At 41.8% G+C, this 21,994-nt stretch overlaps 1 long non-coding RNA gene across 7 annotated transcripts in view; it reads left to right on the forward strand.

The window, feature by feature from the left end:
- LOC123793589 (uncharacterized) overlaps positions 1-21,994 on the forward strand; it is a 47,792-nt gene that overhangs the window by 2,708 nt on the left and 23,090 nt on the right. For 6 of the 7 annotated variants that reach the window (XR_015726520.1, XR_015726521.1, XR_015726524.1 and 3 more), the window contains exon 2: positions 10,227-10,706. This is a non-coding gene — a long non-coding RNA (uncharacterized LOC123793589). The remainder of the gene's footprint in view (positions 1-10,226; positions 10,707-21,994) is intronic. The other variant, XR_015726526.1, reaches the window with a different exon arrangement.

The raw sequence follows: 21,994 nt of genomic DNA on the forward strand, positions 1-21,994 counted from the left end.
CCAAATCTCCCTGAGTTTGAACTCTTATATGTAATCTTACCAATACCTTAATTGCTGTGACCCTCAGGAGATTTGAGCTCTATATGTCCCAAACACAACTCAAGAGCTGTAGTTGCTCTCCTACTTATGTGTCCTAACTTGGTTACTGGTCCCCCCATCTTCTCAGCTCTGCACACCACAGATATGGGTGTTATCCTTGATTCACCCATCTGCCTTTCCTCTGTCATCCAGCTAGCCACCAGCACGTCCACCCTACCCTTAGACATCTCTGCGTATGGACCCTCCACCTGCACTGCCCTCTCAGGCCCATCATCCCTTCCAAATGAGTCCTCCCTCTCCCTGTGTTTCCTCCAGTCCAGTCTCCACGCCTCCTCAGACTTTACTTTCTAAGCAAATTATATGTTAGTATATTTGCTAAGCCCTTAGTGTCTGGATTCATAGTGCCTTCAGGATAAAGTTCAAGTTTTAAGCATGAACTGGCCCCTGTCTCCCTCTCCAGATTAGTCTCCAGTCAGTCCCATATCCTAGCCAGTCCGAACTACTTGCTATGCAAATTCATGCCTCCATGTTCCTTTAGTTCTTTTGTTTCTTCTTTCCACTTGTTCATCCCTTGGCAACTGTTAAGGCTTCAAGGTCCAGTTCAGGCTTGGTGCCCTGTGACCTCCTCAAGACGACTTCCTCATGAACACTTCACCTATATACCATATATTTTGTCTTCATTTTGACACCTAACCTTGTTTGTTTGTTTGTTTTTCAACTCCTCCATTATATTGTAGGCAATGTGACAGCAAGGGCTTGTCTCAATCATCTTTGTATCTTTGTTTTTCAGTTTTCAGTAACATTTACTTAATAAATGAATAATCGACATTTGTACCCATATAATATTTAAAGTTTGTTAATTTTTAAAATGCTTCCTGAGTATTGTAAATAGAATGCAAAGAAAAAATACCAGAACAAAGTCATGTCGCATACAACCTGCTGAATGGTTTGCTTTTTTGAGTAATAGAGGCGAGATCTCATATTTGACCTTAAACCCAGTGAATTTTCTTTAGCTTCAGAAATCCAGGAAGTGTGTTGTGAGCAAGTCTGATGTCCTTGTATTATCAGTCTCTAGCTGCACAAAGCTCAACATTGTATTGCTAATTAATCCACAAATTCCATTGTTGTTTATCACTGTGTTTTCTTCCATGGGGTTGTTATTATCCTCTAATTATATAGTGAGTCCGTAGAATAGATTTTGTTTATTTTTTCTGTTGAAAGTATGGCACCTCTAGAAAGCAGATTAACCCTTTAGGAATGAACATAATTTTTTCGGTTCTTCTAGCTCCCATTGTCTGCCCAGAGCCCCTAGAGCTAGCTATGGAGGGGACTGACCAGCTGCTTTAGAACCACCCCAGAGGATGAGGAACACCTTCCAGACCTCCTGGATAGAGTGGTCTTGGGGGCAGCAATTTTAACAAGCCCTCAAGGGGATTTCACACACTGTGTTTGAGAAATATAGCTCTACATCATATGGATAATAGGAAAAATAATAACTGTTAGTCCACAACTTCAAGTAGCCCCAATAATTTTTTTTGTTTTCTTTGCCGGAGAGATATATGTGAGTGGAGAGGCTATCAATCCATTTCGAAAAGTGTCATCCATGTTTGTGCTTATTAAATAGCCTTCACTTATTTTAGATCCTGGAGAATATGGAAGAGCCCATAGTAAGGGAGCTTCTTGTTTTTCTCTGTATTGAAGCACACAGGGATTTTTACTCAGTGACCATGTAGGCCCCATGTTATTTGCCAGCACCTCTGTCCTCACTCAGTTCAGCCTCCTTTGACAAACGGTGGGTCGGACAGTGGGAGTTCTGACCTTACCCCCTTTCTATCAGAGGACAGTGAGAGCTCTATGACCCTACATTAGGCTTTTTCCTTGTTCCTGGGTGTCTAAAAGGACACAATTAGGAAGGCACATGGGGGAAGAATAAAAGAAAACAAATACTTCTCTCCACGATCTTGTGATTTGCTGGCCAAGGAGAGTGAAGCATCTTGAGAAGTATGAGTCAATATTAGAAAAATATTCCCTTCCTCATTATGGGTTTACCTGAGCATTTGTGTTGGTTCTTTGGAGTTGTGTGTGTTCATGTGTGTGTGGTCTAACCAGTTAGCCAGAGGCAACAATCAGGAGAGCAGATGACATGCCCACAACTCACATGGGACAGAAGCTCCAGCTCAAAGGGTCACGCCCTTCCTGGACCTTCCTGTGAGACGGCACCAAAGCCCTGCCCTCCTGGACACTTTGCCAGTCTGGGACATTAATGGCCATTGCAGCCAAGCCTCCCAGTCGTCAGGGCTTGCATGCACACAGTGAGTCACATTTCGGGATGAATTTTTGGCAGGAAAAGGGATGAATCCAGGAATCCTTTCAAGTGTGTAGGGGCTTTCTGAATGTGGATATTTGCACAGGAAGTTGAGAAGAGGGGACCCCTTGGTAAGAGAGGTGTGAAAAGGGCCCAAGAAAGGCTAACCGGGGAGATAGGGTGAGCCCTGCAGGGACCCCTTTGTAAAAAATGACTTCACAGGTGCTTCTTTTTTGGATTCTAGAAAAGTTATGTTTTGCACATAGCTTGAAGTTTTGTTTTAGTTTATAATTTCCTTGGGAAAGAGGAAAGGCCAGACATCCACTTTCCTGCCATAGGGTAGAAGAGGTCAATGTTGAGAGACCCAAGCAATCAAACAAACAAATCACTGTCCAGTAAGTGGGAAAGCGAACATCCAAAGGAAGCCAGCATATTCTCCAGGAGTCCCACAAGGACAGTCCTTTGTCCCTGACACTTGACAGGGAGGTCACAGTACCAACTTCAGAATGCTGCTCAGGCCCGAGAACGTCCGCAGCATCACTGTGACCTCAGCTGGAATAACCTGATAAATCTGCACAATGAGAGACCCAAAATAAACTCGGAAAGGTGAATTTCCATTTCCGTGCTGATGATTTTCATGCCTCTCTCTTTTGAGTAGTAAATACACTAGAGTTGAGAGGGAAGGGAAGGGAAATCTGGATTTTTTTTCTTTTTAGCATACAGTTTAATGTAACACCAGAAATCTCTGTTTGGACACAGGCTTCTGTGAGAGCAGAGGCTGGGAAGGAGTCCCAAGGTGTGGCTGGGGCAGGGAGGGGAGAATGAGGTGGGTGATGGGGGAGCACAAGCTCTTTTGGGGGCTTCGGGGACTTACGGAGGCAAGAATGGGGAGAATAAGATGCTGGCCCGGTGGTAGGTAGAAAGAACTGGTTTTCATTTGGTAGGGTTTGAAGGACAATGGAAGGCTGGAAGGTCTTCATTATGTGGAGATCTGGTTTCCTTTCTCAGGGCCCCCCCTCTGCTAGGCCAGGTTTCCATAAAGCTGTGGTCCAAAGCCCAGGCCCTTCCCCACGAGGCTTCATAGTGGGGAGCTCGAACACTCTGGACATTTGCAAGTGAATTGTCACCATGGGTGAGGGCTGAGAGGGTACTGAAATTTACTTTTGATGCTGTTACAGTGGTGGTTTAAGCCAACCCTAGGAATGAAGTTTTCTAAGAGATTGAAACTCACCCCTTCTGTGTGAGTTTCACCCCTTTCCCAAATAATAAATACAATTTCTACATGTAATTATGGGAACCATAGTGTTTGATTCATTCTCCACCACGGATGAGTGTGCTTACGGATCGTTGTTGTCACTTAGGGACAGTGTGGGGGTTATGATAGAACTGTGGTTATCAGGCTAAGGGAATAGGGTCTCTCCATTTGGACTATACCCGCTTTTCAGGCATGTATAAGTTTCACAGCTTCTCTTTAGTAGTCTTTTCAATCCAATCTAGTATATTTTCTGACATATAATAGATGCCAATAAATTTTATTCAATTACATGCTGGATATTGGTGCTAGAACTACACATTGGAGTATCTTGGAGGCAGGCATTTTAAAATACAAATGCCATCAGTCGCTTGACTGGTCAGAAACGCCATTGAGACTTTGGCCTCAGTCTGTATGACATTGATTCTGCTTTTCTTTTTGATGAAGTGTTTCAGATCTCTTACCAGCGGGTTTCTCCCTGATTTGGGTCAGCTGGCACAAAAGGCAAAGCTGCTAAAATATTGTGGATCAGTGTAGGGCTGAAAGCGTGAAATATTTTGAAGAAGGTTCCTAAGAAATAGTGGCTATTTTTTCAGCATTATGGTTTATGGGTTCTATCTTATAATTTCAGCTGTTAATTATATATATAACAGCATTTTCTGCTATTAATTTCAACGAGTCTTCCTTTTTGCTTCTGTAGGAATTTTAAAGGTGGCTTAATTTTGAAATTAACCATCCCTAAAACTTGAGGAATTCTGTGATTCTATTTATGAACTAAATGGGCCGGTTTCCTTAAACTGAGCAGAAATTACGATTTGGTGCTCACAAGTATAGAATGTAGGGTGAGGTGGCTCAGAGGTATAACTAAGAATCATTAATAAGCGTAATGGCATTGGCTCGCAATGACAGGGAGAACACAGAGTGGAGTATAAAAGGACTCTGCACATCTGTCTTGATGTGATTGATTTCAGTGATTTATAATTCTGTGTGTCTGCTTTGGCCTGTAGGACTAATTATTGAAAATGGACTAAGCTTGAAAGGGGCGTACCCAGCCCGTCTTTAGGAATCTTCTACTGTTACATGAATATTACATTTAATTACATTAAGAGTCCACTATTGCTTATTGCCCATAAGAGACATGGTAGGTAATGAGTTCACTCAGAGCAGAACCACCTGTCATCCTGTAGCCTTTTACCAGCCTGTAATTCATCTGGCACGGGGCCCCCATTCCTAAGGGCACCTGAAGAGCAGGAGAACCAAAGAGATTTCTGGAGATGGTAGTATTACAAAAGAGCCCCCAAATAGGCATCCATAGGAAAATCACAGTCCCCCCCCCCCCCCCGTCTCACACTCATTTAAAGCTTGAAGTTCAGTATTTTGAAGTCACTGCGTGCTCTTTTTGGAACTAGGCTGATTTTCTTATGAGGGTCTTAATCTGGATTTCTGTCTCTATTATCTTTGCTTGCATTTACCCTCACACTATTTTTCTTGAGAGTGTTATTTGCCTTCTTTTCATAATATTATGGGAAGACTCATGAGAAGACTAATGGGGAAATGAGGAACCGAAGCCATTATGGGAAGAGTCTGAGAGACTTCTCCGACGCAAGCCAGGCTGCAGTCCTCCAGATCCCATTCCTGTCGCCCGACTTCCAGGACAGTTCCCAAAGACCACATGCGTAAATGGTTGGGTCGATTTATTTCTTACACGATGCAGGCTCAGGCATAGGTTTCCTTTAAATAGTAGTTGTTATCTAACCTAAAGTATTAAAAATGTGATACGACCGGCAAATCAGGAACATAGAAGTTACACAATTCAAGGATCACTGGCTCTTCAATGTCAGAGTTTAGTACAAAAACACACCTTTTTCAGTTTGTGAGATCTACTTACAAATGCATTTAAATTGTTAAGAAACCACATTGAGAAATAGTATTGGCAGCTTCAGAGAGGCTGCTCTGTTCCCAGGTCCCTTCTTGGGCTTCCCTAGCTCAACTTCCCCAGCTTCCCCCAAAGCCCCGCCTGCCCTTGGCTCCACAGGGTCTCACTTGCTGTAGGAGAGGGTCCCAGTCTATGTGGCACTCTCATCAGGCAGTGGTAAGGGGCCAAGAGGCTGAAGTCCAAACACAGGGAGCTGGGTGCTCAGGGTTACCCTGGACCAGGAGTGTTGTGTCCTGCTTCACACTCTAGCTCTTTCTTGGCCCCTGTCTTCTGTCATCAGGGTTAAGGGTGACGAAAGAATGTATTTAGTGGTCTTCTGCTACTGCCCTTAACTCCCCCTTGCCCCCACCTCCCAATCCCTTATGGCGGCACCACCTGGAGGCCTGGTGTTGGGGCTGAGATGACTCTCCCCCTGTGCTCTTACCATCTCTGCTTCACCAAGCCCTGGCTGATGACCTGCTGGTTTTTAATGCGGGGGCACTCGTATACCTGCCCCAGTCCTAGTAAAGCTATCTGGCATCCTGTGGATCACCCCGGGGATTTCCTCAGAGCTCCTCAAATGCCAGTAGGACTCTCAGAGCCACAGCTCCATCTGGAGTTGTGATTAGAGCTGTGAGTTCCGTAGAAGGTCTAGAGGTGAGGCCATGGAGTGATAGGAAATAGGAATTTAAGAAGGGGGTATGTATAGCTCCACTTCATACTCTTTATCAACTGAATGCAACTTTTTAATGCAATAATTATCTTTAATATCGGTAAATGCATATTGATAATTTTAGAGTGAGATTATTTTTTATTTGTGGCATTAACTGTCAAGCTGTGTCATCCTAAACATTAAGGTGACTGTGGCTCACTAGCACACCTGTGAGGGTGTGGTAAATTGAGTAATGTTTTATGGGTTTCAGTATGATTGGCTTTTAAGGTCATCACAATAAATTAGCCATATAATTCATGAGTTTTAGAATGAATTAGATGTAATATTTTGGATCAGTGAAACTAAAATTTCAATAAGAGGGAAAATCAAGTCTAATGCATACATTTTAATTTATAGAAAACAAATATGCCAGATTTGTCTACAATTTGGGAACATGGCATAATTTATAGTGACAGTTCCTTTACAAAAGAACTAGGGTGCCTTTTTTTTGTCAGCTATAAAACAAATTGGAGAGTGACTCTTATCCCGTGAGTTATTTATAGTGGAAGATTAATAAAACCATTAAGCATGATGAATGAATTTTCAGTGACAGGCCTACAGCAAGAATAAATATCAGCAACAATAAAAATATAATGAATTTTACATTTTTAATCAGTATAAAGAATTTTCCTAAACGTCAAATGAAGTGATTTTTATTTTTATCTGGTACAACATTAAAACTATTTTATTGTGCAAGCTACATTTAACATGCATTGCTCATCAAACTAGTTAAAACTCCTGAGAATAGAGGCCACAGCTCATGTTCTTGCAAGCTCTGTGCCCACGGTATTATCCTGCACATAGTAGGTGTTTGCTAAGTGTCTGTTGATTAAAATATGAGCTTAATAGTGATTTATACAGTTTTTAAAAAAACTAGTCTATATTAGGAAAGGAGGTATACAGAAAATAGGCAATGACTGCATTTTGAATAGTTGTTTGCCTTAAAAAAAGAAGAATGATTATTTGGTTAGAAGCAAGTTGGTATTTGGGGAGGGCTCTCATGTCAGGTTGGGTTCTAAAATTAGTGTATAATAAAACTTAACCTAGAAAATGCCTTCCAGGACGTGATGTGATAAGCACTAGGTATTATACGCAACTGATAAATTATTGGACGTGATGTGATGGACACTGGGTGTTATATGCAACTTATAAATTATTGAACACTACATCTGAAACTAATGATGTACTCTATGTTGGCTAATTAATTTAAATAAGAAAAAAGAAAATCCCTTCCATTAACCATAAAATTTAACATACCTGTTTGAGTATATAACCTATTTCCAAAGGGAGGGATGAAAGGAAATTCTCTATGTAAATATCTGGGCGTCAGATCCATCTGTTTTGAAGAACCTATCAAATTTCCAGGTGAATGGAGCCTACCGGGAGACAAGCAGATGTTCCATCTTGTCCACGGGGTTGACTCCATTCTGGCTTAATATTAAATCTCTGTAACTGTAGTGCCTAAGAAATGCCTGATACTCTGAGGATTAAACATAACAAGGATTCATATATTCTGTGTCTTACAGGGATCGGATGCTGAAGTCAGGGGCTCCACTGCCTTTTGTCCCATAAGGAGGGGTTTTGTGATGTGAAGGGACACTGGGAGTCGGTGGCAGTTCTTTGATTCAGTCAGATTACTTGAGAGTTGCTGTGGCCCCACTGGAGAGGGGTTGCACAGAGAGGTTTTGATGCAGTTCGAACTGTTCGATGAAGGTCTGTTTGGTTGATTACTGGTCTCCGATCACAACATACTACAGCGTGCCAGGAAAACCAGGATATCATTTATGTTTGGAATTTGATTTCACCTTGTTCTGGTTCTTGGAGGAGTCTGTGCAGTGTTTTAAGATGATCACAAGAGCACTGCTACTAGCCATATTGTTGATAAAAACTGAATGATTGAGAGCATGGAGTCCATGAACTCCACGAATCTTTGTGCTCTTCTCATTTAATTCCACCTAATATTTCCAGCCAGAGTGGAATATAATGAGGCCCTTTCCAACAGGCCTGGTATTTGCTGGGGGCAGAGTAGCTGGACCTCCACAGACTGAATTGCTCGGGAGTAAGTGTCCTCTATACTGCCTCTCCAGCCAGCCTCCTCTGGCCAGCCTGCCATGAATGCTACTTTCCTCCCAGCCGTGTAGCCCACCACGCGAGTTCCACTTCATTTACAAAATGTGTGCACTGACCCTTCCTCTGAGTGCTTGAGATCTGGTGTGTGAATGTGCTGACTGTGTATGGTGTTTGCCTGTTGCCGAGAAGCCCTATACACAAATGTACACAGCATCCCATCACTATTGAGGTGGCAGGTGCCCTCCCGTCTTAGCCCGAAGTGCAGGCTCAAAACCCACTGGCGTGGGTTCTGCTGAGTTTGTGTACTGTGCACAGATGAATAATTTACGTGAGAGAGGACTTCAAAAGGGGAGCAAAACTGGATAGATCCTGTGTGTGTGCTATGGACTGAGTAACGTCCTCCCCAAATTCCTATGTTGAAACCCTAACCGCCCCCAGCGTGATGGCATGAGGAGTGGGTTTGAAAGTAGTCGGGTCCTAAGGGTAGGACCCTGCTGGGATTAGCGCTTTTTTACAAGAGACACAAGAAGATCTTTCTCCCTGCCATGGGAGGACACAGCCAGAAGGCAGCCTTCTGTAGCCAGGAAGGAACTCTTAACCAGAACCTGACCGCGTTGGCACCCTGGTCTCAGACTCCTAGCTGCCAGACTGTGAGCAATAAATGTCTGTTGTTTAAATCGCCCAGCCTATCGTATTTTGTTATAGTAGCCAGAGCTGACTAAGACCATGTGTTTCCAGAAAACGTTTGTCTAGAACATAGTGTCATCCTTCAGGGTAATAGTCTCAACGCTGACCCATGCCCTTATATGGAAGAATCAGTTTACAGCAGGACAAATGAGTGACAATTTCAGACAGGGCCAACATTAGTGTCACGTTAATGCAATGTGCTGCTAGCATGAGGGCCTGAGATGTTTTCTTTTTTGTAAGGATGCAATTAAATGAATCTTTTGGGAGAGAGTGGCTGTGTTGCCATGCAGTTTGAACGTGGTATGCATGGGACTGGGTTTTGAATGCAACTGTACCACATGTACCTTTCTTGAAGAAATGGTTCTGGTTTTTTGTTTATTTTGAGACTCTAAGATAATTCAAAACATCTCTTACAGAAAAAGTCTATGATCACTTGCTCTCACTGAAATTCTTAGATTCTGTTTTTTTCTTTAAAAATTTCCTAAAAAATCAATTTGTTACAAATTTTAAATGTTGTCAGTCATTCCCCCACCCCTGCCTCTTTGCTGGAGCTGCAGTTCTCTGTGTAAAAAATTTGTAAGGAGTTGTAGTGCTTGTATGCTTATTTCTCTAGTAAAAACGATTCGCTCCATTCATTTTTATTTCTTCTATTTTTTGCACTCCTTGTTCTTCCGTTATATATTTGGCTCTTAGAGTTTTTTCTGTCTCTTTTAGGAGTTCTGTCACCTTTAGAGTATATACAAGAACAACTTAGAAACACACACAAAACATTTTCCACAAAGTGAAATTTCCTGCATGAGGAGTTTATTGTGTTACTGAGCCTGTTATAGGGAAATGTAATCAGCAGATAATAAGAATGAGAAATGGGAACATTCCCCCCTTTCTCTCTACCATTTACACTGATCAGTTTACCTTTGGTTGTCTGCTATGTGTAAAATGTAACATGATAGCTGATAGAGCTTATTTCAGAGTTTGAAAGCACACGTCATTCTAATAGCACAGTCGGGCATATGTTTCCACTGGGTATCTGGGAAGACCTGACAAGTCCATAAAAATAGACCTTATGGAATGGGTAGCTGCTACCCTGTCCATTTCCCATCATAGAGTTCATAAGGTACCTGTTGGCCAGGTGTTTTTGTTTTAAGGCACCTCACGTCCTTTTCAGAAATGGGGATGTCAGTTAATAAGTAAGTCACCAAATAAACAGAGCGATATGGACAGTTTTTTGTTTTGTTTTGTTTTTCAGGATCAGCACAGTACTGCCACCAAAGGTAGAGTCATAGTTGTGTGGATCAGGGTCAGGAGTATTCTGGATCATTTTTTGGGTTGGCAGTCAGAGCCGGAAGCCCAGTCCTGCCATGCAAGGAAGTCCATCTGCTGACCGATCCGCCATTAGAGCAAGAACAAGAGGAACTCAAGGAGCGCACTGTGAACGCCTCGCACCAGGCTGATGCTGCAAACAACCGGGTAGTTGATAGAGCAGGGGCACAGCCCCCCCCTTCCCCCCCCCCCCGTGTGGGAACCCAGAGAGCAGCCTCATCTGGCCCCTCTTGCTGTTTCACAGGCCTCCACCAGCAGCCACACTTCATTTCAACTTGGCAAAAGAAGATTTACCCAGAGTCTTTGGATATATATAGCCTGGGCATGAACCAGTTTGTCCCCTGATCTGCAATTTGAATACACCACTACATCTGGAAACTCCTGCTGGATCTCACTGTACCCGTTTGTATGTGTCCAATACTGGGCCAAGGTAGTGAGCTCTGGTTGATGTGTGTGGTTAGTTAGCTCTAAGGTTGCTGTAATGAAGTACCACAGATCGAGTGGCTTAACAGAAACTAGTGTCATAGTTTTGGAGGCGAGAAGTCCCAGATCAAGGTGTCCGCAAGCCATGCTCCCTCTGAAGGCCTTAGGGAGGGATCTGTTCCAGGCCTCTGTCCTGGCTTCCGGTGGTTCACTGGCTTGAGGCAGCCTCACTCCAGTCTTCCCATGGTGTTCTCCCTGGGTGTGTGTCTGTGTCCAAATGTCTCCTTTTTATAAGGACACCAGTCATATTGTGGCCACGCTACTCCATTGTGACCTCATCCCAAGTAATTCCATCTGCAACCACCCAGTTTCCAAGTAAGATCACATTCTGAGGTTACTGAAGTTAGGACTTCAACATAGGGATTTGGGCACCGGGGGGGGCGGGGGGGACACAATTTGATCCATAACAATGCAGTTGGCATGAAGAAAATCAGCTTAGGGAGGGTTAGCACCAGTAGAATCCTAGAAGATTAATTATTAGATACAACCCTCTAAGGAGATTCACGGGCAGTAAAGAGCACATGATTTTTAAAATTAAATTAGGTGAAGTGTCTTCCAAATGTTGTGCAATAATTAAAGATCTTTTATATTTTCTAATATCTCTCTCCGAACCCAAATGGCCCTTCTTTCTCTGAATCTCTGCCATCATGCTAGCTCCAGTTCACCTTTATCGCCGTCAGGAAATCTTCCTAGCTGTTCTCACCGGTGCAGGGCTAGCTCCGCACTTGTCGCCGGCACCCCCAGCCTTCTGTGACTTGGTCCATTCTGTCTCCTGACTTTTCTTACCTGACTTTTGAAATGTACATACCCCCTAATGTTTTTATCATGTCATGCATTTATTAGCTGCCTGGCATTTGTAGATTAACACTTTCTGGTTCTGTAAGTAAAAGGAACTCGGATACCTAGGCCCATGAAACTTTTCTGAGATGCAAATTGTAATCACCTGAATTTTGAAGAGTGGATGTGTGAATGTGTGGGGGTTGGGCTGTGGTGTGAGGTGGTAATGAGTAACTGAGTTACGCAGTGCCTAGCTGACCATTCCTTACTCAAAAGTCAAACTAGCTGCTGTGTTGCGCTTTGATAATGTAAGCCTTTCGAAGGGAATGTATATGCAATCATGAATTTAGGAATTGTAGAAGGTTCCCAGAAACATAAGATTCTATTGGTCTTGTCTCTGTAATATGGTTATACGCTCCTCGAAGGCAGGAACCTTCTCTTTTCCTTCTTAATGCCCAAGAAACTGCTAGGGGATGGCATTCTTAATTTATTACCTTGGTTAGTGAAGCCGGAAGTTGTCGTAATGTAAGTAAGGTAAAGAGAGAAATATTATTTTCAATAAAGCAAAATGTGTTATCTTACTCTGCTAGACTCAACATATATTTTAAGAGTAAACATATATTTGACATGGTTATCTGATGGGGTTTGCCATTTTAATTTTGAATAGTATGTGAAATATACTTTTAAATGTAGAATGAGTGAAAACTTTAAGCATTTTTTAAAAAATTAAGTGAAACAGGAGTATGCAATATAAAATTATACAAGTCTCACATAGGAAGACAGAGTATATTAAATATCTTAATGGGAAATCAATATTTAAATATATTATTTCCCCCATTATAATTTGGAATGGTCTAGACATTGTACTTTGTGTCTGCAATGCAGAAATGTCTTGATGATGAATTCACTTAATACCTACATGTATTATCCTATGTTCTTGCAGTTAATTGAATAAACAAATTTAGTCAACATTTGCCATGAAGTTACAGGACATAGTATGATTAAATAATGCTGTATTCCTAATTCCTGCTAAATATGAGCTATATGATATATTTCATGAGATATATGAGATATATTGGAATTTTTGTAATGATATTACTTAGATTTAAAAGTTTACTGTAATCCTGCAAGGTTTTTAAGAAATCATCATGAGGTAAGCCTGCCACCTGCTGGTCATGATTTGTCACTTCATTTTACATTTCAAATAAATTTGGCATTTTTCATTACACCCTAGGAATGTAATACAATTTTACATTTCAAATAAATTTGGCATTTTTCATTACAGCCTAGGAATGTAATACAATTTTCTGACCATTGTCATACCCACAAGGCTTTCATGTTGATTCTTCCTTCTTGATGACCACTGATAATAGATCCATAGCAGTGTATTTCTGAGTCTTTGATAAGTCTAAGTTTGATTTTGGCTTCTTTCTCTTGAGCCACTGTGTGCCAAGAATGGGTGAGAGGTCCCTAAATGCTGCTAAACCTCCTGCAAATTTGCATTCCTCTGCCCCTTCTTTCTCTGATCACTCTTGCTCAAACATACTGGTAATGCTTCTGTGTCGCCTTGTGGGAACCCAGTCTGCAGCTGCCCCCATTCATCTGGCTGGCCCTGAGCCCAGCCTTGGGGTCATTCATCGCTCAGGCCATCCGAAAACTCAGTTTTCTCAGTTGTAAAATAGGGCTAATAATTCTGCTTCCAGTTGTTTTGAGCATTAAAGTAGGTGAAAGCATTCAATTAGTAAAAAGCACTTAGCTTCATTATTATTATCATTAACCTGATAAGATTTTTTACTGCATGTCTATTATCAGTACTTAGGAGACTCACCAAGATTTAACACTGTGACTTTTCACCTCAGCTATACTGTTGTATCCATTTTTTAATCCTTGTTTTCTTCCCTTTTGTACTTTGAAGACCCCCTTCTTTGTAGCTGGACTTTGCAACTCCAGGGACTAGGAATTGAGCACATCACCATTACCATGACAGAAATCATCTGGAGGCTGGAGAGAAATGCCCCCATGGGTACTCCAAGCCTTTGAAGATTTTCTAGCTTTACTTGTATGTTAATTAGTCCGCACTCATTAAACCTAACTTTGTATTTGCTAAAAAGAGGGGATAATCATTATGACTATTTCAGTAAAGGAGAGCAAGTGGTGTAATTAGTCCAATAAATGTTAATTAAGTGCTAACCATATGCGCTACAGGGAGAGGTGCTGGGTACAGAAGATCAGGAAAAGAGCCTTTGTTCCGAAGCAGTTCACAAAAATCTCTGAACGTTTTAATTCCAATAACAGGTTAACACTCCTTATAAAATGTCACATTTGGATTTCCCAAGGATTCTTTTTTACCTTTTTTAGGTCTTACAGGCTTCCAGTGCCTGAAATTTCTCATATTTCCCTTCTCTCCTCGGTAGAGTTGACAGGTGTATCTGCTAGATGGGTCTTTGGCTATCCTGCATAAACAGTGCTCCCAGTGTAAATTACGCACTTGGCAATCACATTCATCTTTTTCAATGCAGTGTTTAGCAAGTTCCTGCTACATGGGAAGTGTTCCATAAACGTTTATTTTAATTATTGAAAAGAATTTTGAAGTTGTCAGGATACTATTTAATTTGAAAATGCTCAGCAATTGAAGTGTGGGAACAGCAGACAGCGTGTGTATCATTTGGTGTTGTTGGGGGAAAGAGAAGGTGGAGCAATGTCTGGGAACTGAGACCGACATCCAAGAACTTGTATATGTCTACCATTTGTTTTTCTTAGACCTGAGCCCCTTGGAGCTCAGAGTCAGCCCCAGGCTGCGGCAGGTTGGTAGCTGAAGCATTTAGAGTTGTTGATAATAATTTTATTTTTACTTATTAGAGAAGGAGTGTATGTTCATTTCAGCTAATCAGTAAAAAGATACAAGGGACAAAACCTCACCTGTAATTACATGACCCAGAGATATTGCTTGTCCACATTTTCATGTAAGTCACCAGGCTTTCTATACTGAACACAGCTGTGTGCAATTCTTTTCCTCTCATTCTTTCTAAAACCCACGCCAGTCAGGCTTAAAGAACTGCCTCCACCTCACAGAACTGCCTTTGTCCAGGTCACCAATGACCTCCACGCTACGTGATCCAGTGGGTTTCAATTCTCCCCTGTCATGTGTGTGATCCAGTGGGTCAATCCTCAGCCGTCAGCTAATCGACTGATCAGCAGCACTTGGCATAGGCGGCCATTCTCTCCTCCTTGCTGCTCTTTCCCCTCTGGCTTCTGGGGTGCCGGGCTGGCTTGGATGTTTCTGCCTCATTGGTTCCTCCTCAGCCAACATGGCATCTTCTTTCCTGCAGCCTGTGCACGTTGGTTTGCTTCAGGCTTGCTTCTTGACCTTTTCTCTCTCTACATTTGGTGATCATTCATGCTCAAGGTTTAAATGCTGTCATTTGCTGATGACCTCCAAATCTCATCTCCAGCCCCAAATTCCCCACCAAATTCCAGACTGACATTTCCAAGTGCCCACTGCACATCTCCATTTGCATGTTTTATCAGTCAGGAAACAGAAGACTATGCATGCTGATTATGAATTGGAAGTTCAAACAATGGTTAGAAGGCCATTGGTTAGAAGAAAGGACAAAAAATTGTCACTTGTGTTTCAGCCTGCAGCAAGCACAGGTCTGGAAGCTATGGCAGATTTCAGGATCCTCCCACCTACTCCTTTGTGGAATAGTTAAGCCCTGAAGCTACTGTGAATAACAAGCACCTATCCCCAGGTGAGCATTTTTCAAAAAGCTCAAACCAAAGCCACTTAGAACATCACTCTCATTGGCTAACTAATGGAGAAGGGGATTCTGGGAAATGTAGTCCTGGCCTCTTCTGGGCAGATACTTTAGCCAAGGGTGCCAGTGATGGTAATTTGAAAATGATCTAGCACAGGTGTGGTAAATGGCTCAAAAATAACACATCCAAACCTAAATTCCAATTCTTTCTTTCAAACCAGCCTTCACCTGCTGCCTTCATTTTTCTTATTGTCAACTCCATCCCCCAGTTGCTTAGACCCCAAACTTAGGTTTTTGATTCCTCTCTTCACACCTCACATTCAATCCATTAGGAAATCCTGTTGGCTCTATCTTTGGAAATCTGGACACTAACTTCTCCTAGCCACCTATTCTGCTGTTTCTTGGGTCTGAGCCACTGTCCTCTCTTGCCTGGATTACTGTGCTAACCTTTAAACAGCCTCACTATTCCCCCCCCCCCCCCACCACCACCACTCCCCACCCCTGCCCCAGTTCAGCAGCCAGAGCCACCCTCTGGAACAGGAGATCATCTCTCTCTTTGGTCACATTCCCACAATGGCCTCCATCCCTCATGGAGTGAAAGCTGAAGTTCTGACACTGGTCAACAGGGACTGTTGCTGCCACACCCACCTCTCCTAACGCATTCCCTCTTGCTTGCTTTGCTGCAGCCACGCTAGTGTCCTCACTGCTCCTTGAGCAGGAGGTGGCTACAACATGCTTTGGGGGCTTGCTGTTCTGTCAGATACCCACTTGGCTAATTCTCTTTCTTGAGTCTTTGTTCACCTTCTCAAAGGATTAAGCAGCATGGGGGCGCCTAGGTGGCACAGTCCGTTGAGCATTAACTCTTGGTTTTGACTGGGGTAACAATCTCACAGTAGGAGCCATGCGTGGGGCTCTGCTCAGCAGGGCGTCTGCTTGGGATTCTCTCTCACCCTCTGCCCCTCCTCCCACTTGCATTCTCTCTCTCTCCCTCTCAAATAAATAAATGTTAAAAACAACAACTGCAGCATGCCTCTCCCCAGCACTCTCATTCTCATCTACAAAACCCTTGCACTCCCTACCCATGGCCCTTTTTACCTTCTAACGTACTGTAAAATGTTCTTATTTTTTATGTTTATTACTTATGGCCAATCTCCCATGCTAGAATGTAAGCTCCACAATAATGGGGATCTTTATTCACTGGTATCACAAACCCTTAGAACTGTGTCTAGAAATATGGACATTCAATAAATATTAGTGACATGTATGGGTATATCCTTTGTCAAGCAAAATAATTAGATCATGTTGTATAAACCATTTTATAAGACTCTTGCATAATATTTTTAAAATATTTTTCCATGTCAATAGACATATTGCTCAAATACTTTTTTCTAATTACATTGTATGACACTATCTGGCAATTTTCATTAGTATGTTTAATTAATTAATTTTTTAAAAAAAGATTTATTTATTTATTTTAGAGAGAGAGAGCATGCAGGATGGCGGAGTAAAGGGAGAGGGAGAGAGAGAAACTCAGGCAGACTCCCCATGGAGCACAGAGCCCAATGGGAGTCGATCTCATGACCCTGAGATCATGACCTGAGCCAAAATCAGAGTTGGACATTTAACCAACTGAGTCACCCAGGCACCCCTTAATTAATGTATTAATGGTAACATCTTTTTAAAAAAGCTTTATTGAGATGTAATTCACATACCATAAAATGTATCCATTTAAAGCGGATCCAATGCCAACACATTTATTTATTTATTTATTTATTTATTTATTTATTTATCTAATATTATTTCTTTTTTTTAAAGATTTTATTTATTTATTTGAGAGAGAGCAAGAGAGCATGAGTGGGGGATGGACAGGCTGGGGGCAGAGGGAGAGGGAGAAGTAGACTCCTGGCTGAGCAGGGAGCCTGACATGGAGATCGATCCCAGGACCCTGGGATCATGATCTGAGCCAAAGGCAGCCGCTTAACTGCCTGAGCCACCCAGGCGCCCCCCAATACATATTTATTGAGAGCATGCTATCTGCCCAACAGTGATACCCTCTAAGGATATAGCTGTGAAGAAAATGGACATAGTTTCTGTCCTCACAGAGATTATGGTCTGGGAAGAGAAGAGGACTGGCAAACATTAAGCACTGCACAAATAATTACTTACTATTGTGGTGAGTGCTACAAAGACAAAGAGGGTGCTATATGAGTCACTAGCAGAATGCCCTGATCTCATCTTGGGGGTCAGGGCAGTGTTTTTGTCAGAAAGTGGAATTTAAGCTGAGCCTATAGGATGAGTAGGAATTAGGCAAGTGAAGTAGGGCCAAGTGGGGCACTAGAAGGAAGGTTGTTATGACTAGATCTCTGGGCTGTTTCATTCTTTCATGAATATATGTGGTGATGAGGGTCTTTAAAATACTTCCTTATGGTAAATTCTTAGAACTAAAATTGCTAGGTCAAAATGTATGCAGGTTTGCTGTCTCTTCTTCCCACCCCTCCTTCCTTCTTCCTCTCCTTTCTTAAAAATTTCCATGTATTATGTTGCTGGAAGGATGGAAGTTTAGGTGTCTAGGGAATTTCAGGACCCCTGTTATTTTGCTACTTCCTTCCCAAGATGGGATTCAGATGGGGCTCAAGGAGTCTTGGAAAAGAAGACCCTGTAGCAGGTCTGCAAGCTGAGGTTGGCAGACGCTTGAAATGCCACAAGCATGAAGAGCCTCAAATGATCTGAACTTTCAAAGCAGTTTCCAATATGTCTGAAGTGTAGTAAGAAATGTTTTTACTTTCTCTTTATGTAGTTTCTTCCTTACACATAAAATTATTAAGAGCTTCATTAAGTTCTTTTTTTTTTTTAAAGATTTTATTTATTTATTCAACAGAGATAGAGAGCGAGAGAGGGAACATAAGCAGGGGGAGTGGGAGAGGAAGAAGCAGGCTCATAGCGGAGGAGCCTGATGTGGGGCTTGATTCCATAACGCTGGGATCATGCCCTGAGCCGAAGGCAGACGCTTAACCGCTGTGCCACCCAGGCGCCCCAAGAGCTTCATTAAGTTCTAATTTGGGTTGCTTTTTCAACGACTCTAATGAATACTTGTTTGCAGTATCTGGATAATCTAGCTATTTCAATCCCAAGTGTTATTGAAATTATGACCATATTTCAAGTTAGTACTTAAATTTTCAATTTCAGTTATAAATTCCAAATAAAAGAGGACACAAAACATTTTGCAAAACTAGTGAAATAAACTGGGAATAAAAAAATCTGAAAGCAGGAATAGGAAAGAAAAGCAAATTAGCCAAGTCAGGCTAATAAGATGAATAAATGGGTTACATATTCAAATCATGTGACAGTAGGAGTCCTCTAATACTTATTTCACCTTAAATTCATTAAGTAGCCTCTTTACATTCAATTTCATTTGAGAAATTGTTTTGCTTCTCTTTCCTCAGGTACCTCCATGAATTTCCCTTTACTTTATTCCTTTACTCCCCTCAATGCTGCGTCGTCAGGGAGTGCGTTCTTGACTGTCCTAATCGAAAGAGAAGGTCTTGTCTCAAGACTACTAAGTGCTCTCCTGGCTTCTACCCTTGCTCCATTCCCATCCATTTTCCATGCTGGGGTCAGAGTGACCTTTAGAAAACCAAGAACAGCTCATGCTGTTCTCCTGAGTAAAACCCCCCAGTGGCTTCCCATTCCCATCAGAATAATTCAAACTCAAGACCCTACCTAGTCTGCTCCCCTCACCCTCCCATCTCTCTGACTTTTTTTTTTTTTAAGATTTATTTATTTATTTTACATAGAGAGAGAGAAAGTGTGAGCAGGGGGAGGGGCAGAGGGTGAAGGAGAAAGAATGCCAAGCAGACTCCCCTCCGAGCACGGAGTCTGATGCAGGGCTCAATCCCAGGACCCCAAGATCATGACCTGAGCCAAAACCAAGAGTTGGCCGCCCAACTGAATGAGCTACACAAGTGCCCCCTCTCTGAGTTTTTATCTTCTACCACGTATGTTATGGGCCGAATTGTGTTCTTCTAAAATTCATGTGTTGACATCCCAACCCCCAGTACCTCAGAATGAGACTGTATTTGGAGATAGAGGGAATTATGTTAAAATGAGGTCATAGGATGGGCCCTGATTCAATACGACTGGTGTGACGGATGTCCTTATAAGAAGAAATAAGGACACAGCCACATACAGAGCAAAGGCCAGATGAAAACACAGGGAGAAGGTGACCATCTGTATGCCAAGGAGAGAAGCCTCAGAAGGAACCAACCCTGCCACACCTCAGTCTTGGACATTGAGCCTCCAAAACTGTGAGACTATAAATTTCTCTTCAGCCACTGGTCTGCATTACTTTGTCATGGCAGCCGAGAGTCTAATACATCTTGGTTTACTCTTTAACCTCTCTGAGGTCTTTATAGTTTCTCAAACAAATTAAGTGCTGTCCCTTCTCAGGGCCATTGACCCCTCCCTCCAGTTCCCTCTTGCATGGAGTGCTCCTCACAGATAGCTACCTGGCCCATTCCCTCATTGCAGTCTGCTTTCTGCTCAACTGTGACCTGTTCCAGGGGCTTCACTGAGCCCTCTTTTAAAAATAGAACCCCAACTCTATCATTATCTATCCTTCCACCCTGTAAGTACTTATCACTATGTAAAATACTTTATTACTAAATTTCTTTGTTGTCTGTCTGTCTTCCCTCCCAACTCTTGTTGTAGGCTCTGTGTTTTGTTCACTGCTGTATGTTGAATGCCTGGAATAAGTAGACACTCAATAAATATTTGCTCACTGAATGAAAAAAATGAATAGATGAAATTTTAAATCTTAAAGCATAAAAGTAGGGTAACTAAATACATACTCATCAAGACATACCTTTCTTTAAAATGGCATTTTCATAATTACCATTGGGTTCTGGAGAAAGGAGTTGTAGTTTTTTTATTTCAGATAACTTAAAACCTTAATAAACACACCTCACCAGTTAAAATTTCATTGATATTTGATTTTTATTAAGACTTCTAGATTCTCAAAAAATGTAATTAAACCTACTTTTGATAAAGTTAGTAATTTCCACCCACTAGAGATTTAATTGGCATTTGAAAAGGAATTTGAAGATATACCATGCTGTACAAGTATTATATGGAAAACACTAAAGACTTTCTTACATGGAGGAGAGGAAATTGCTAAAGTTGACAAATATTCAAATTTAAATCAAAAGGAAACCATACCAAGTGACAACTTCCATTATAGGCCAATTTGCAATACCTGTATTGATTACCATGAAGACCCAATGTTCCAGCTGCTTCTGTTCATTGTGGGCCATGTTTGGTGACACCGTGGTTTCCACACAGAAGCTCCATTGACTAATACTTGGAAATTAACCTATGTAATTTTTTACCAGCTCCAAATTGACTGTGATGGTGTGGATATGACTTTCATTTTGATTTCCTCCCCTGGCTGTTCCTAGATCTTTCTACCATTGCCTTTAGAAACCTCTGCTTATCCAACTGAAAAAAAGCTGTGACTAGTTTGCTTGAGGTATTAAAAATGAATTAATTTAAAAAAATTTTAAAGGTAGAGCCGTGTTATAGAATATAAGAAAAAAATTACCCAATTGTTACTTTTTAGGTAGATATCTTCTTAGTTTTTACATAGTTGTAATTAGAGTATACACTTTCATACCCTGAATTTTCATTCCATATTATATATAATTATTTTATCATAATGCTTTGTAAAATGAATGATACTGCTTCATAACGGTGTTTTAGTGGTTGCCTAAAACTTAGTTAAGCAGATGAACCATAACTGAAATAACTGTTTTCTTATCCTGAGACCTTCAGTCACAAAACCTCTCCCTCTGCCCCGGGCTTTTTGCCATTTTAAATTACAATGACTATCTTCATTTTTTTTTCCTTTCTTCCGTATTTTAGGTAATTCTTTACTATAAATGTCCATAATGGTGTTTGTGGTGGGTGGGAAAGGGTTAACTCAGCAGCTCTGGTTCATTCAAACAAGGCACATTCCCAAGAAAGGGGCATTTTTGTGACTGGCCCCTGACTGGCTCATGGGAACTTAGCTCTTGGAGTATTCTCACTGATGAGTGTTTTGCACGTCTGGGGGCTTGAGCCACGCGGTAATTGTTTTTCTAGATGGTTTATACTAACAATGTGATTTACAGCAAACACCTGATTTTCCCCTGTGGGTGTGTGGTTTCAGTAACTGAGGTCCATCATGAGGCACAGTATGTCTATGTGACTGACCCCCCAGAAAAACCTTGGGCAAGCAGGCTCAGGGGAGCTTCCCTCGTTGACCACACTTTGCACTTGTCACACATCATTGCTGAATGAATTAAGCATATCCAGTGTGACTCTGAGAGGAGAGGACTCAGAGAGGCTCGTGCCTGCTTTCCTCCAGACTTTGTCCCATGTACCTTTCCCTGGGAGATTTTACTCTATCCTTTTTGCTGCAATAAATGGCAACTGTGAATACAACTTCTGGATCCTCTTGGTCCTTCTAGGGAAGCATCAAGCTTAAGGGTGCTCTTGGAGGCCCTGACACCTGGCCTGGTTGGCATTCAGTTGCAGATAACAGGAACTCCTCTAGCTGGTTGAAGCAAAAGGTCTTAATTATGTATTCTGTGGTCTCCAACATTGTTGGAATGGGTGTAAAAGTAAGTGGGGCTTCCAGAAACAA

This window comes from Ursus americanus, chromosome 13, assembly GCF_024610735.1.
Source record: "Ursus americanus isolate L20-20 chromosome 13, mUrsAme1.1.p, whole genome shotgun sequence".
Taxonomy (NCBI): Eukaryota; Metazoa; Chordata; class Mammalia; order Carnivora; family Ursidae; genus Ursus; species Ursus americanus.